At 38.0% G+C, this 17885-nt stretch overlaps 1 protein-coding gene across 1 annotated transcript in view; it reads left to right on the forward strand.

The window, feature by feature from the left end:
* The window catches only part of CCSER1 (coiled-coil serine-rich protein 1), a 635129-nt gene that overhangs the window by 39282 nt on the left and 577962 nt on the right, over window positions 1–17885 (forward strand). The gene's annotated exons all lie outside the window — the stretch shown is intronic.

The raw sequence follows: 17885 nt of genomic DNA on the forward strand, positions 1-17885 counted from the left end.
TAATTTAAAAGTATACCAGAAAGCTATCACGTCTGCCACTGATAACAGCAATAATGATGTACTTCTTAAATTCTGGGTAGCATTGATATTTAAATTCATATATATTTCCATTATAGTTTAAGGTTATGATACAGAACCCTGAGGCAAAAATTGAAGGCATTTATGCTGTGTGGTATCAATGCACTATTTGTCTCTGATTTCGGAGATCCAGGAAGATGTTTGTTGATTGTTGTGCCTAGAAATTAATTTTTGATTGCGTGACTTTCTTAACTCAAACAGACCGCCAACTGCCAAAGTCATTCTTTTGGGAAATGCATCAAAATTAGGATCTACAGGCTTTCTGCACTCAGTGCGTTTCACCAATAAACTTATTTTTCCTCTTAGCCACTCGGTGGCAGTAGGCTTCTTTGTAACAATGAACACTGATGTAAAATGTGCCTGTGCTTTGGAGTAGAACACTGCTCGATTTCTTGTGTAGTATGATAGCTAAGCCTTTTGATTAAAACATAAATTATGTTTTCCTTATTTTATACAAATAACAGTGTGATAATATTTTAGAAGCATTTAGGAGAAGCTATGCCACTGTGCAGCATAGAAAAAGGTTTCTCAGCAGATGAGGCCTGTGACAAGGAAGGCTCTTTGAGCTTTTATTTCTGATGATGCCATTGTCATAGCCAGGGAGCAGTAACCCTGCAATGCTATGAAATTGGCAGCACATCGTCCTTGGGATCGGAAGTATCTGAGATCGCTCAGCAGTAACGAAGCCTAACAGATAAATAACCATGGCAAGTCAAATCCTTACGTTGAAGCTCTACAGGTTTAGGTGTCAAGCTTCAACTTCAGAGTCGTGTGGTATGGCCTACAGGGAAGAGATGCCTAAAGGCACTGGGCAACTGGTAGGCTAAGCAGTTCTCCTTGTGACGTGGAGAAATGCTCTGAGTGAACTGATGGACTGGCTGGTTCAGCATGCTTTTACTCTGCCTCTAAGCAGCAAGAGGCTGGAAAAGAAATTTGCAGCTTTTTGAGTAGCAGAGCTAGAGTATCCAGTTGTTCAAAGTTGTTGCTTGGTAGCAATGCAAGTACTATATGGATGGGAAAATAAAATCCTGCTGTATTGCTGCATAATAGAGGTTAGGCTTGGTTTCCTTTTTACTATAAATTGTCTCAAGACATTTCAGAAAAGAATGATTTAATAGCACACAGACATTGTACACAAATGAAGGAGCTAAATTTCATGCACTATGACAACATGCAAAAAAAGAAGTAAAGATATCTGTGAATTTTCTTTGCTTAATAAAGCACTAAATTGTCATGATTTCTGTTTTTTTAGTATATGAACACTGGCGTAAAGACATTGAAAGACACACTTGGTGTTCTGCATAGGCATAGGATGCTGCAAGTGAAAGAAGCTATTATGGCTGAGGCAGTTACAGCTCTCCGTTTTCCACCTGACTCCTCTTCTGGCTGAGAAAGCAGAATATAATAAGTGACTGCTCCTGGGTCACAAAAGTTTACATCACAGACCGTTAAGATAAATTACCATAAGGAAATTTATTTTAACACTTCTAGTGGTAACTTGTGGAAGTTCAGAACTGAATACTTGTTCCATGTGTCCTCATAAGGTTGCAGTAAAGTAGAGGAGGGATGGAGCAAAGATGGGGTTGGTGGTCTTCTCATCTGTCCCTGCAGAATCTCCTGCTGAATGTGAGTGAAAAAAAATTACTAACAGAGTCATTTGTTCTAAGACTTACTATTTGAATAAGCTAGACAAACATGGAGTAGGAGTGGAGACAGTACCTTCAGGTTGAAGAGATTACCTGATGTAATGAAGCAGAAAGTGTATCAAAGCTCACAGTTTCTCAGTTGACTGATGTTCCTTTAGGTTATGCTGCCTTTCAGGTAACAAGTTGGAGTCCTAGTTTATAGCTTCATCAAACTCAAAAAATTAAAGCAAAATACAATCAGGTTTCAAGTTTTTCTCTGGTTTCATATCCAAAGAAGATAAAGATACAAGTTTAATATCATTTATAGTAAGTCAGAAGGCTTTTGTAAGCTATGTAACAAAGCAAATCATATACTGGCTCCGATTCCCCCGCAAATGCATTTTTTAAAGCAGAGTGTCATTGAGTAAAAGCAGATTATCACCTGCTTTTTTTCCAAAAAGCGTGAAATCTACTTTTCCTTGGACACTTACCCCAACTCATGCAGTGAGTGAAACGTATGAAGAATGCTACTTTCAGCAATGCAAGTGTATCTTCCACTGGGAAATATTCAAAGGTATGAGTCTGAATCCTGGATTTTTATGGCCCACAAACCATAGGTCTATTAATGTAACCTTATAAAATAGTAAGGATAGATAATTTTGGAGACCTATTTTATACATGGCAAATACGTGCTTATGGTAGCTTTTCTCTGCTTTATATTTGATAAATGATACAAGAATCTTTAGTGTAGTATTTTACTTTTGTAGATAGTGCATGGAAAATCCTATAGATGAACAGTTATTGCTCTGTTCATGGGTGGTACCCAAAGAACACTGTGTGACATGCATTTTTGCACACAAAGATTTTCTTGTTTTGTTTTGTTTTGTTTGTTTTTTAACATTTGATGTTTACATTCTCATAGATTATACTGGACTTTTTCCCAGGGATCAGAATGCCAAACTTTCATTGGTACACTGTATTGTCAAATTTTGCAGTGCTAGCCTCCTGCGTATCCTGAGGGAAAGGAAAACAACAAACTTATTACATCTCTGTAGTTCATTCTTCTATGGATAGTCTGAATCTTCTTCTTGAAGAAGGAAGTACATACTGTCAAATTATTTGGAGTGTAGAAGGGCTCTTGCTTTGGGGCTGAAGTGCAGGACTGGTGCTGAGAGCAGTGGAGGCTCATCACACTCATGATGAAGTACTGGTCAGGTAGTGACCAGTAGAAGGAAACCAAAATTTTAATTTTTTTTTCCCTTTGTCATCCCCTAAAAGAACAGATGAAAACAAATTAGTTCAATGTGCTTGTAGTTGTAATCAGGTATGTTTGGTTTGGTTTGGTGGTGGTTGGTTTTTTTTGGTGTTCTAGCCCAGTACTTTCAAATGAATGCCTCTTGCACTCCTAAATCTCTGCTAGTTGGGCAACAGGGCTGTTGCATCTGTATGGCACAGCTATTTTAGGAGGTTAAAGCCATAACTAACTGGTCATCTCGCAGGTAGGACCGTTCCTTACACCTTTTATTACCTGGTCATTGGTTTTTAAATGGGCTCTGTTCAGTTGTGAGTCAGATCAGGGTGGAAGATCCTGAAATCATGTGTTTGTGGTGATGGGTGCTGCTGAAGCAGATGAACTCATGTTCTGTATTTGCACGTGTTTGACTGCATTGAAGGAACATGCCTGTTCCTCAGTCAGTTTCAATTATCACATGTTTATAAATAATACAACTATAGCATTTACACTTAACCTTTAACTCAGTAAATCTCTGATTACAATGATTTGTATATAGTTCTCTAACAGCTTAGGATACTCACCTGTCTGAAGTGAGTACAGATTTAAAGAAGAAAAACCTTTCCCTTCCCTTAGTAGCAGTAGGCTACCTATGATTATGCTGGTACACGCTCATTGTTTCAGGAGCTGTAAGGATGGACACAGGGGGTTTAGCAGCTAGTATGGCAGCACAGACAAACCTGTTTAAGAACCTCTGGCAAAAAAAGAACTCTTGTTTTTTTAGTCAGTTCCACTAGGTGGTTTGTTGCTCAAATTACGATACAATAAAATTAAGCAATTGCCTGGTACTGCTGAATAAGGGAGGAGCAGAAATGAAAGACTGTGTTCTGGTCCCAGCAGTGCAGTCTTCTCATTCTGTGGAGTAATTTCACCTTGTCTCTGATTTCTCTTCTAAAAACAATAGGATGTTGATTTGGTCTGTATTAGTTAGTGTATGGAAAGTAATCATGGAATATTCCCTGTCTGATTGTGTAACAAGCAAATGAGTTTTATGAGCACCGGAACTAGGGAAACCTGACTTCCAAGGGTTTTTATGTTTTGGTACAGATGGATCAATGTCACTATCAAAGAAGGATGTAGGGTTCAGCTGAAACTTCCTACAGTCAAGAAAAAAGGATATTTCATACCCACCGTTGTAAAGTGTGAGTTTGTACAGCACTTTTGCTCATAGCAGATGCACTGCTTGAGTCTCACACTTTGATCCACATATCTGCTGTTACTTAGCTTCTGCATTTTGCTTTTAGGATTGCTATCTTTCTGTCCAATTCAGTTAATGTTGGTAAAGAGGTTCAAAATTTCCTGGGAAAAGAACAAAAAAAAATTTGTGCTTAGACAATGAGATGACATCAACCTTGTTCTTTAGGAAAGTAGGCTAAAAAGTTGTCATTTGTAAAAGTACATGCATGCTTCCACTGCAGAGCTGGGAATAATAGTCCTGCATAGTACTGAACACCAGAATGGCATTTATATGTGCTGGCTTTATCATAGTGACTGTATTTTCTTTATGACTCCACTAAATAGAAAGAAAACCAAAACTAATTTTTGGCATAATGCAGTCTATTCATACAGAATTAAGGCTGTAGAAGATATGGGCTTTGATATTTGATCAGATTTCTTTTGATCAGCACATCCAGTAGAATCTAATCTTTATGTAGATTCTACTGCACTTTATAAAACCTCTTTACTTTCCTCTTATCTTACCCTAAAAGCAAGAGCAGCTACAGAAGGCGCTTACGTGCAGAAAAGCATCTTGAAAATAGGGATATTGACCAAGAAAGAACATGTCACTCTATTTTGGGTGTGTGAAGATGCCTGCTAATCATTGTAGAAAGCATTATTAGAACCCATTGACTGAAGTGAGGTTTGAATCTGGGTGAAAATCAAGGCAACAAGAGAAAAAATCAAGTAGTTTTAACGTCACTAATGTTGGTATAGTACAAGTACTATAGAAGTACCATACTGAAAAGTATAGTACAAGTGCTTCCTCGTTCTAGTAAACATTTGAAATTAATGGCAATCTGCCATTGCTAAGACATAAATATTTGCTGTGTAATATTTCAGTTTATTCTGTAAGGTCCTGACTACAAAGACATTAAGGACAGGTTTCTTAAATTAAGTGTCCAAGTTCTTCTTAGCATAAATTTGAGCATTAAGGTTATGTGTTGTTATGTGCTGAATAACATTTCATGGTAAGTATTCTCCAGATGAGTTTATTGTGATGGCCCTACTGAAGCCTAGTTCATGAGGATCCGGTTTATTCACACTATGGGATGAAAACCTGTCCTTGATGCTGAGCAAGTCTGGATTTTTGTGGTGTTGCCTGTTTAGAGGGGCAATGAAACAGCAATGTTTTGTTAACTGAACCTCTAAATGTCACTATTCTATTCAAAACAGAACAGAAGACTGTGTTTTACCTCTTTCTGAAAGAAATCATAGCTGTACTAAAGAAGCCTACCCTGTGATGTATGTGGTGCTGATACTTTTTAAACCTAGACTTTTGACCAAGAGGCTATCTTATTGTAGGCCTCTTAACAGTATGCCCCGAGCACCTAGCTGGTAACAAATAATGAGAGCATTGATTCGCTGAAAGCAAAAAAAAAGCCCCAAACGGGAGCGTGTTAGACTATTAAATGAAAAATTTATTCCAGTTAGTATGGGGGGGAATGCTTTCCACCCTACTAAATTAAGCAGCTGAGAATTAATGGCAAGTGAAGATCATTATAATGACAGTCTTTTTTGGTAAGGATTTGAGAAAGTTTCTGACAGTGTCATCATGATCTCAAAAAGTTTCAATCACTATCTAGACTGAAGATGCATAAATGTTGGTTAGTGAAAAAGGTCTTTGGAGTACTTTCTAGTAGAGCTAAGTTGTTCCTGAATGTCTCAGGTCTGACGTCTAACTTGGCATAATAAGCTACACATCCCTGCTTGTTCAAATAGCAGACTTTTCATGTGCTCACGATGAAGAATTCTGTGACTAGATATATGATACTTAATTGCAAACCAGAGAGCCTTTAACAAGTAAGTTGCTGGTTAAGGGAGTGCATATTTTCAGTCATTGCCCTTTTCAACAAAAAATATGCTGTGTCTTTGCTATTCTTTATTATATGCACATTATTTCTGTTAAATTTTATAGGAAAAATGGGAACTGTCAAATATTGCAGATGCCATTTAAACTGCAAAGCCACACAGTGAACAGAAATAAATGGAAACAGAATTACGGGTAAAAGACCTATAAGCAGAGTGAAGAACAGGTTTTGTGCTTGACTTTGTGGCAAATCTGGTACATAGTTTTTTAGAATACTGTTTTCTTCTAAAGAACCAGACACTGATCCAATCTCTACAATAAGTGTATAACATTATGTGGGCTCCATATGTATGTATATATAATATATGTTATATGTAACAATATTATTTGAGCTTTCACTGGTTAGAATGCATCAGCAATTACATTTTCCCGATCTGATAAACCTGACATCAATCTGATTTGTAAACAGCTACATTGACTCCAGGAAATTATTGAAGGATTGGATGTCCTGCCAGCAAGTAACAGTTTGTGATGCAATTAACATTACTAAGGGTTATGTTGTACTGAAAATGGATTGTGAATTCATTGCCTTACAAAGGGAATCATGTTTAGCTGCTTCTTTGGGCTCTGAAGCAGTAATAAAACTAGTGCTATTGTTGGGGTAGGTTGAAGAGACAGGGGTGCCCAAAAGCTTAAGGTATAGCCTAAATATCTGCCCTGGCCTTAGTTCGGGCAGTGTTATGCCTCTCCAAGAGTGTCATGTTCTCAGGTATTTCCACTTTGCTTCTACAAGGAGATTGTCCCCGTAATAGTGTACTGATTTCTTCAACAGATTTTTTCAGGGTGGGGGGAGTGCAAATGATGTGACACAACCAGATTCTGTTGATTATTCCTGGTTGTGGTTGGCAAGGTGACTGGCAGCTGAACGTACAGGTTTGGTCATCTCTGAATCCAGATAAAAAAGCCAGGTGATACCAGTATACTGTTCTCTTCTTAAGCTGGGCATGTCTGGCAAACCAATTTTTTCTGTTCAGTTTAAGCACCTGTGTAAGTCATGGGAAAGCATTTAACGCTGGTTCATAGATATTCGTGCTGTTCTTCCATTCTGATGTCTAGGGGCCTAAATATTTGTTAGAAGAAAATGCACATGTGGATACTGAAAGAGAGAGTAATTTTAAACATCAAAGGGTACAGAGGAGAAGTAACAAAGCCTGTAAAATGTATGCAGGACAGAATTTCCAGCAAGGGATTGTTGTTTCTCAGTCGCTGTGAGATTTAGATACCTCTCCAGGATGGAATATTGCGTTTTGTACTGCTGATGTTAGTCAAAGCTTGTTGCAGGTTGCCTTGCTTTCTCAAGTTCCCAATTCACTGCCCATTCAACTGCAATAACCAAAAAAATCTGTTTTCTGGACCAGTAATTGCCATCACATCTTTTTCCAAAAAAAAAAAAAAGAACAAAATAAAGTGGGGAAAAGTATGTGCTAGTGGAAAAATGACATTTGAGCAGAAGCCTTTCTCAAAGAATGATTTAAAACCCTGTTTATCAGAGCTGCCGTAGGCCAAAGTTACCATGGAAACAGAAAGAATTCAAATAATATTAGCAATAGCATATCTATTATGATATTGCATTAACGATGTTATAGTAAAGGGTCACTTGTGGTTTCATTTACAGGGCTTACTTTTTAGTGATTTATCACCAATATTATCAGCTACAAATTAGAATTAGAAACAGAAGGTTCAGCCTTGAGTTGGCTTTTAATAATATTGGGGGGAAAAAGTATTAAATTTTCCTATTACTAGACAATTTTTTTTTTTATTTAATCATATGTCTAGGAGAGTTTTGAGTTTTTCATATGTAGAAAATCTTAGTCTTTTCTTAGAAATGAAATAATACTCAAGCCATAAAAGAGATTATCTTCATTTAGCATCCAAAAATACTGACTCCAACAGTATAGATGATAAAACTAGAATTGGGACATTTTGGGGAGAGATTATTTGCAAGAAGAATTGATCGGTTTTTGAGCTTGGTACCATACACGTACCCTCTCCTGCATTGCTTTTCAGAAATACTGAAAACACATGCTAAACAATGTTAGTCCTGTTTGAGGAAATGGGGCTTTAATTCAGCTGTCTCTGCCAGATAAATGTGGCTGGTGCTGGATGGTGGCAGAAGGAGAATTGTTCTGATGTGGTTCATCAGAAGAATAATATTCTTTAAAGAGATTGCCATGGTTTGCCCCTTAGGAGTGGTAGTGGCTTATCAAGATTATAAATGCTAAGGTTCTCCCTCTTGTATCCCTGAACTTAAATGTTTCTTTTTTTGGCAGCCAGGCCCTCACTAGCTGTATGATTATATCCTTCTTTTTTTTTTTTTTTCTTTTTATTTTTTTCCTCTTTGTGTACTACTGGCCGGGAAAATTAAAAAATTAAATTGGAGATTGATTAGGTGTCATAAAGCAATTTTTACCCTTTAAATGTTGGCTGAAGTATTGACTTGCGTGCTGTCAGGACACAGCCAGAAGTTTCTCATTGCCGAAGTTCAATTGCAAAAGGTTTAGCTGTAAGTTATGTGTTTAATTTGAATGGTTTTGGAAAAATTTACCTGATCAATCCATATGTTGAATAACCTGTTTTACTCATATCTCTAAGGTATATACAAATAAACTTCACAGAATGGTCTAAATTATCTTCTATATAAATGCAGGATAGAGATACTCAAGGAGCTTTTTCTGTTTGGCAGAAAAATCTGGCACATGAGATGTAGAAAACTTTCCCAAAGCTATATGATGATTATGACTGCACTAGAATGCTTGCATAGTGCTTTGCCTGTTACAAAAGCTGTAAAAACATTAACTAATCCACAAAGCAAATTATGTGTTGCAGATGTATCCCTCTGCTGGGAGGAAAGCATATGTGTGTATGAGTGAGGGGGGAAAAAAAAAAATCTATTAAAGGAGGCTTTATTTGGTCATTTTAAGCTTTATTGCATTTCTTTGACTGAGTTTTCATACTTTCTTAATAGAAGAATTTTTTTTTCTAGGATTCTGTTAATGAAATTTTACATTGTATGAAAAATATACACACCTTTTCCTTTCTGAACACAGAAAATCGAATTGTCTTGATTCTGTTTATAACCAAAGTGAATCTGAGTGCTCCAGAATTAATTGAAGGAATGGCAAATAGTCAGCAAAGTGCCTCTCTGTCTGAAATGATACTGTTTTTTCTTTTATTCACAGAGTCAAATCTCAAGCTTTGTGGTGCACGTAAGCTTGTGCACATTTTAAATGTGTCTTTGATATGCTATTGCTAGATAGTGAATTCAAGGTTACGTGACTGCTGTCTTTATCAGCTTTGTCAAGAGCTGATCCTTACCTAGGGTCGACTTGAACCTGGATTTATTACAATAATAAATGCATAAAGTATGCTAAATTTTAAATGCTGAGGGCACCTGTTGCCTCCCAGCTCTCTAAGAGCTCTTTGTCTGTGCAGTTGGCCTGTGTGTTGCAAGTGGGTGTGTGCACATACATGTATGCGTATGTAAGTGTAGGAATTAAAGATGGCTGCAATGGAGTTTAGGAGACTGACAAAGGAGGCCAGTTTCACTGGGGTGCAGGTACCGGTGATGGCGGTGATCCTTGCCATTGCCCTCACTGAGGCTGTGGGGCCAAGCTCCTGTGCTCTCAGGTGTTGGAAACTGGAACCAAAGTGTGCTGCTTCTTCCTTCCCCGTCTTTACGCGCTCATCCTTGGTGGTTTTGTGCTTCTTGGCTTCTTCCCCAAAAGGAAAGGGAGAGGACCTTATCTGCCTCTCCTATAGGTCATTAAGTTTTTGGGACCAGGACTAGTTCTGGTTCCATCACACACCTTTCCTGCCTGTTATACGGCCTTTGTTGTCAGCTTGCATGTTTTCCTGTACAACGTTTGTGCAAATACGCCACCATTCTCTGAGTCTTTGGAGTTGCTTGTTATTTATATACCTGTGCTTAGCAGTGTTATAAGATACTTGTATGTTACCAGTTAAACTATTAGTGGCATTTCCGTGTTACAAAAAAACTGGCTATTGCTCCTCCATTTTGGTGTGCATATGGCTGAGTTCAAGGCAAGCTAATACTAAGTGTGGCTTTGGTTACTCCTGCGAAGGTGCTGTCTTAGAGGTAGGTTACACTATTGCACTATGATCAATGCTTCCAACCCGTGGCTTTCAGCTGCATGTTATCCTTGCCAGTGTTGTAGTGTTTGGATGACTCAACAGCAGCAAACGTATCCAAGACCAGCTGGCAGCATCTACAGCTGCTATGTAGGAAGAGAAGCCCCTGTAGGTTTGCAGTGGGAGGTGGGCTAGTGACCTCCAGGTGTCAAAGTACCCTACTATATGAGCCCAATGCGTGCTGTCGCAATGATAGGAAAGCGGATGAACATGGGGAGAGTGAACGTTGGTGCTGTACATCAACATGGTATTTGCTCAAATGCTTTTGTCTGTGGACTTCTGAAGGTAGGTGCCACTTCCCCCTGTCATCTGATCCTGACTGACACTGTGGCTGGACAGGAGCACAGTCAGCTCTTCTTTCTGCTGCCAGTGGTGCTTGGGCTTTGCTGTATTACACTTCTGTGGCTTCAGTGAGCCGACCATATTGTGGGAGAATGAACCCCGTGTGGGTGAGTGCAAACTGAGATCTGTTAGGAGAGTCCATTAGTTATAATCACTCAGGCAAAAGGAGCATCATTGCAGACATTGATTTAATGCACAGAGAGAATCAAAAGGGCAGAAACAAGAATAGGATGGAAAATACTGCGCTTCCCTTACACAAACGAAAGCATGCATGCAAAAAAATACTTTGAAGAATAGTATGATGGGTCTGAGCTTTACAGTTAGACAGTTCCCTCCACTGATAATTTTCTGTCTTTGGTTCTTAAAGGCGCATTATTTTATAATATAAATGGATTTCCACACGTTAGCTACAGAAAATGTTCTCACCGAATGTTACAAAATTTATTTTTTTCTTTTCTAAAGTCTGTAGTTTATTTGAGTAAGGGATAATACGCTTTTTCGGTGGTGCTATTCAGGAGAAAAGAATGCTTTTAACCTGCTCTTGGTATCTGAAAGGCATCCATAAGCTTTATATTTGATACAGAGATTTCTAGGCTGCTGGCAGGGATTCTGTGTTTTTAAAGGTTTTTCTGTTTGCTGGGTTTTGTGTACTTTCATTTTCCCTTTGAAGTGTGTAGGAGAGTGCAGAAGGTGAAATACTTCATTATGTCCATGAATTATTCAGGTATGGTTCTAGGAGTTAACATTACTTTAAATAGCTCAAGGTCTTTCTTTTTCCTTGAGTATATCTCAGTTTTCATTCTTATGCTGATTGTATGCCATGTTCCTTCGCTGAATACAATTTTGATGAAGTACTATCTTTTGGCAGTGTCTAGAAATCATTTCAGACTTGAAATAAGTATTTAATTCTGATCTTTTCCAGCATCAGATATGCAGTGACCCTGTGTAGATACAGGTGAATTGTCGTACATATGACTTTACAAAAGAATCAAATTATTCTCCCTAGAGTGTGTTTTCTATGTGCTCTTGCCAAAGCATTGATCTCAAATAGCCCCCCACATATATTTCTACAGTGAAGGAAAAAAGGAATCTATAATATTAAATGCTAAAATACTGTTATACATGCAATACCAGCGTGTTTTTCTCTAAGAGGGATTTTATAAATCACATTTAGTACATCATTTCAATGGGGAGGCATGAACGCTAAATCCTTACGTTTTGAAAAGAAACCCAAACCAATAAGAAATGAAAATCTGTATTCAGAAAATAGTTGAGAACAATAACACAGAGAAAGGTGATCAGAAAGATCTCTAGAAGCCAACATGGGGAGAAAGGAAAACAAAACAGAACCCACAACATTTTTTTGAAAAGTGAGTTATTAAAATTTTGTTCTTGTATTTCTAAAAATACCTTTGAAAGTCCAGTGATCGCTGCATAATCACTTATGCAAATGAGACACAGGCTATTATGTCAGCAGAAAAAAAGTTTAAAAAATTATTCCCCTGGATTTTAGGACTTTCCTGATATAGTCTAAAGTGGCAGTGAAGTAGGATTACAGATTCTTGAGGAGAAATGCATATAACATGTACATGTCAACTGTATATAACATAGGTGATGATGAAGAATAACGTTTCAAAGAGGGATGCCTGTGATCAAAGCTCATATGCTCGGTTTGAATTGCAGCAGCAGTGAGTATTTGACGTAGGCATACATCAGAGGAAGCACAGTGACAAAATGCTTTCCAGGAAAAAGTGTTTTCTGAGCACAGGTGCAAAGCTTGATCAAAATATACATTAAAGATTAAAATGTAGTCAATATGTTCCAAGTTCATGATAGTAAAGGTTATATCAGTGTATATATAACCGGAGCTAACTTTTCTGTGAATACTATCTTCAGCCATATATGTGTCTGACAGAAACTTTTATGAACTGAGTAACTGCAAACATGTCAGTGCTTTAGTCTTGTAGCTTCACTAAGTTGCTTACTGGACCTCAAGTTCTCAAAGGTCTTGAACAATCTCCAAGCAATATGCAAGATTTTGTTGCAGTATCACTATACTGTAATGAAATGGAAATCTGTCACCTGTGTAAAAGAGCCCTGAAAAACACTGGAAAATGCCAGGCCCCAGTGGCAGCCTGTGGTCAGAAACTGGTCAGAAAAAAAATCTGCATCCCCTTGCTCAGGAAAACAAAATTTGTCAGGGCTGAAAATGAAAAAGGAACAGAAGCCATTGAACATCATATTGACTAGGTACTGCATGTTAATTAGAATAAGATTACAAAATAACGTATACAACTATCCAAAGATGCTGGTAATGACGAGAACCTCTGTCTGCTGTCTTTAGGACCTTGCTGTTACTTTATTATTTCAATGGTATGGGAGCAAGAAGTCTAGAATAAAAATGTGTGAAAACATCAAGAAATGAATCTTTTGATTGGTGCTGTTGATTGCTGGCTGTTTCAAATGGGCAGATTTGTCACCTAAACCCAATTATTCATCTTGGTTTTGCATATTAGTTGTAAATATTTGGTTCTACATGGATTTACCCTGCTTTGTTTATATATATTGTGCAATTGATATGATTTTGCTAGGTCCATTTTGGAATTGAATTGCATTGCTTAGCAAAATAATATGCTTTAGTGTGTTTGTATATTCATATGTATGTTTTATTGTCATTTTTGAATACTAGACTAGTCAATTTTTAGAGGACTATACTGTAATTCCATAAGCAGTAATTTCACTAGATATTAATATGTGTAAGTTGGTTATTTGGAATAATGATTTAAAAAAAAAACCATAGTAAAAGGGGCTTCACAAAGAAATATTATCTGCTTTTCATTGTTTGATATAAGCTTAACAGTAGATTTGAGACCTGTTATGTGGGGTACTTTATACGTATTTACTACTAAAGCTGTTTTTATTTATTCCAGCTTTCAAACACATTTTAAGTATTGGAGAGTCTGAGCTGGAACAGGTCTAAAAATAATGAAATACTTGACTATTCTGGAAAAGGACTGAAAATTCATGTATTATGCATTAGATTTCCTTTAAGTGATTATAGGAAGGGAAGCTGGGAAGAGAGAAAGACAGAGATAGAGAGGGAAATAAGGTAGGAAGAAAGCCCCCTTCAGCAACCCTGAGTAAGCTTACTATCCAGATACACACCATCTGGCTGGGACAAGCTGTATGTCTAATACATATCTATCCCTGTAACATTTCAGCTGTTTCTGAACTATACCCATACAAATCACTACGCTTCTTTTGATAATAAAACGATTCTTAGGTCATATTTCTTAAGAATGTTAAGAACGCCTGGGCCCAGTCACAACTAAATTGAGTACCATTGAGTTCAATGAGCTTTGAGTAAGATACCTAGCTGTTGGATGAAAAACAGCAGTTTATACTTCTTGTTGTTGCTGAAAGAATTTTGAATATGAAAATTGTTACTGAAAAGTTACTGATGCCTTGAAATATTCTTGGATTAGCATCCTGTTCTGCTCTAGCCATTATCAGTTCTCAAAAGCAGCCTGAACCATTGTACAAATTATTGCTTTTTATTCTGAATTAGTAACACTTGAAATATCTCTGTAAAACTCTTATTTAAATAGAAACTTGTTTAAAAAAATGGTGGTAGTTCACCAAGTTAAAGGTGGAAGGACTGATAGGTAAACTGGGGCTGCAGCCTGTCTTGGCCAGGAAAACTCGAGAGATGTGGGCAAATGAGTTTAAGGATTAAGTAAGCATGTTCATATGTTCTTCTCACAGGTTATGATCCACTTCCAGATCAACTGGAAGAAAAAAGCACCATCGTGTTAATTTTGGGTCTGTTATAAAGGCAAAATGATGGTAGAAGTCAAGCAGACACCAGCAGTAGGAAATATGTCTTAAGGCTTCTAAGGGGTTATAACAGTCAATAAAGTGGTTTTTGCTGCAGAGCTTCTGCCTTAACTAAATAGTTTGCCTCCTGGAATAAATAAAAGGTATGCCACCATAAATAGTCAACAAATGTTTCCTTGGGACCTTGATGGAAGCATTCATTTATTTTTCTTTATGTAGCAAAGCCTTGAAATTATTCACTTTGAATGCTCTTTAGGGCTTGATCTCTGTCTCTCTCTTATTTTCTTCTTTAAAAATTTAATTGCGTTATTCTTCAAAGAATGCAGCAGCAGTAGTGAGGGGGAGAACGGGGAAAGGGTCAAGAGATATTAAACTTAAAAAGAAATTACAATTGTTACTAACTGTCATAGCAACAAAGGAATGATGTATCCTGGTGAGGAGGCAGAGGGGTGGAGGATGTCGGCATGCACCCGCAGGGGTACCGCTGAGCTGTTCTGTGGCATTAGGCAGGTCATTCTAGGAGCCCTTTTCTCTTATTATGTTTTCTAATTGTATGTTTCTAGAAAATATTACTCAGGACAGTCCTGGGAACCTAACTAACACTCTCTGCTTGGGTGTGCTTTTATGCATTCATGAGTTCGTTTGTTTTGTATCTGTGGAAGGACTCCACCTGCAGAGGTGGGCAGTGGGAGTGGGGAAGCAGCTGGACTGACATCACTGACACCCCTGGCAGGTAGAGCAGCTCTCTGCCAAGCCTTCATTCTCGCCATGATGGACAGTAGCTACTTTAATTTGTTTGTTCCCAGTTTTGTGATTTGTCTCTTTGTAAAGAGCAAGTGAACTCCTGGGGAAAGAGGGAGACTGCTCCCTTGGTGGAGGTACTTCTGAGAAAAATAAACCTGGGGGAGCTTTTCTTTGTCACTTTAGCTTGCCTGTGGTTGTTGGTGCAGTTGAAGAGGCTGTAGGAAAGAGAAGGCAAGGGGGTCACAGGTGTGTTGGGAAGGCAGCTGGGACCCCTCAGCTCAGGTGGACAAGCAGGGATGTTGCTGTGAGGAGCAGGTGCCCATCAGCCTCAGAGGACAGAGAGGATACACAGACCATGGTTTGTCTCCACTCTGAAGGTTATTGGAAATGAAGACCTTCCTGAAAGGCAATAACACGCAGGGGGAGAGTTGTATACAAACTTTTTCCTTTTTGGTCCATCTTAATGTGGTGGAGTTTCTTCAATTTAGAAAACTGTAGTTCTGCTTGTGTGTGTTTGTTCTTTCCAAATCAGACAGAATTTGGGTTTTGATGAAAGCTGTGAATCACTACATAGTTGCAGAAAATCTCCCAAGATTTCAGACCATGCATAAGTTATTGCACAAGATGTCAGAGATGCTCAATTAGCATGAAATCATGCTCATTACTACTGGTATGGCTCATCAAAGATACTTGGCATTAATATCAATATGGGTTCAGTTAGTCAGCTGTAATATAGATTATAATTTTAAGGTAAGGAACAAACCTGTGTACTTAAACCTTTTTACCTTTTGCCTCTAGTGGCATGAAAAACTTTCAGCTGTTGCTTAAAAATTGCGGGGACTGTTCTTTTGGACTTTGTCACCAGAATGCTTTTCTTACATTAATAAAACAATATATAAACAACGTGTGTTGTACATTCTCTGAGTAGTTTAATATACCATTTGATCAAACTCGAGTGCATAATAGCATCTAAATTTAAAAAGGGAGCAAAAAGCCCCACACTCTTCCTTTGTTTAGACATTGTTTCCTTATGTTCATCTGCTCTTAACTTGCCATAATCATTGATTCTCCTTCGGAAATTCAGCTGGTAATAACAATTGGATTGAAGATACTTCATTCATGTCAGGCAGTGCTCTTGGAATTTGTGAAAAAGAACAGAGAACAAATCTTAGAAATTTCTTGCTGCTACTATTTTGAAAGATATTTAGGTACTAAAGGATACACATAAGCCCTAAATGAGATTTTCAATCTTCAGTGTTTCACTGGCTCCAACAGTGATTCAAAGGTTATTTAAGTTTTAGGTTATCTGTAACATTGAGCAGTGTATGTTCTCCCACTTTTGTTTTATACAGAACACTTTTTCTTTAATTTTTTTTTTTTTTTAGTGAACTAGTTTTTGTTTGGGTTTATGTGTTAATGCAAATCTAGACTAGAAAAGTTTGAGTATACGTAAGCATCAGGTACAGTAACCTGATACGATACATCTGCATATTGCATTTTCCTGTTTTATTTTTTATGTTTTTGTACTGTATAGTAATAAATAATTTGGTTACTGAAAGTCTGCATTTTGTCAGCATGAGGGAAAGAAACAGTCACTATGACAAAGGCTTGTCAGCAGCTCTTTGAGTTAAGATAGAGGGGAATGAGATGTGTGTTTGTCGCTAATGTTCATGTGATTTATATTTTCTTTCTGTACAATGCTGCTCACTGCTTGTGTGGAGGTCTTTGCACTTGACAATTGTTATTTTCTGTGCTTGGCATCTGTAAATATAGTGAAAGCGTTAGCAGTGGGTTCTGGATCTATGAAGAGGTTTTCTTCTGCTGATAGTAAGCCAGGGAGAGAATGCAAGAAAAAGTCCTTGTGTTGCTTGTGTGGTGTTTGTGAAAGAGTAGAAAACAGAATTTGAAGAAATAGTTACTCAAAAGGGTTGAATAAGTGCAAGTCGTGAGTGTGAATAAGAATTGGCATCTATTGGGGGGAAAATACTTAAAAGAAGGAATGTAAAAAAATATGGTTGGAACTGAAGTCAGGGAGGGCTTTTGCTAGTTTAATGTATACTACTGTTATATTTCTCTGCTTTTCATACAGCAGATTGCTATACAGAGATCTTGCAGACAGCTTGATACTTTGGAACAGTCATCTGGCCTCTTTCACCTGAATTCCCATGTTCTCTGGGTTACATTTGTATAGGGAGCATGTGAGATGTATGGAGTGCCAGCATCTCGTGCAGGATCTACCGACTTTTTTTGCCTGCGAATGGACTGAAGTATTAAGCCTGTTGCAATATCACTTGTAGATATGCAAGCAAGATGCTAGCTGGAGAATGCATGAATTATCTTTGGTTAGATGTTGGTGACTGGAGAAAATCATGATAGTATCAGGGCAAAAGAAATGACCATGGAATAAAATAAACATGGAAAGAAAATGGTAGATGAATGTCTCTTTTAATACATTCAGTATAGCAACTTTAAGTTGTTAGGGGCTAGAGAAAACAGGTGCCTCATTTTCCAGAGTTGCCTGCGGTGACCGTAGGAACAGGGAACAAGAAAGAAGTGAACAGTTTGGGTGTGGGTTGCCTTCTCCCCGCTGCTGTTTCTCCCTGGATGGCAGAGAGGAGAGGCTTTCTTCAGCCATGGCTCCCTGTGTGCGGCTCCGGCCCCCATCAACGGTGTGTCTCTTCAGAGACCGATTGTCATCCCTGTGTCTGGCTGCAGGCACTGGTTGTCCAGG

Source organism: Haliaeetus leucocephalus, unplaced genomic scaffold, assembly GCF_000737465.1.
Source record: "Haliaeetus leucocephalus isolate CR32 unplaced genomic scaffold, Haliaeetus_leucocephalus-4.0 Scaffold140, whole genome shotgun sequence".
Classification (NCBI taxonomy): Eukaryota; Metazoa; Chordata; class Aves; order Accipitriformes; family Accipitridae; genus Haliaeetus; species Haliaeetus leucocephalus.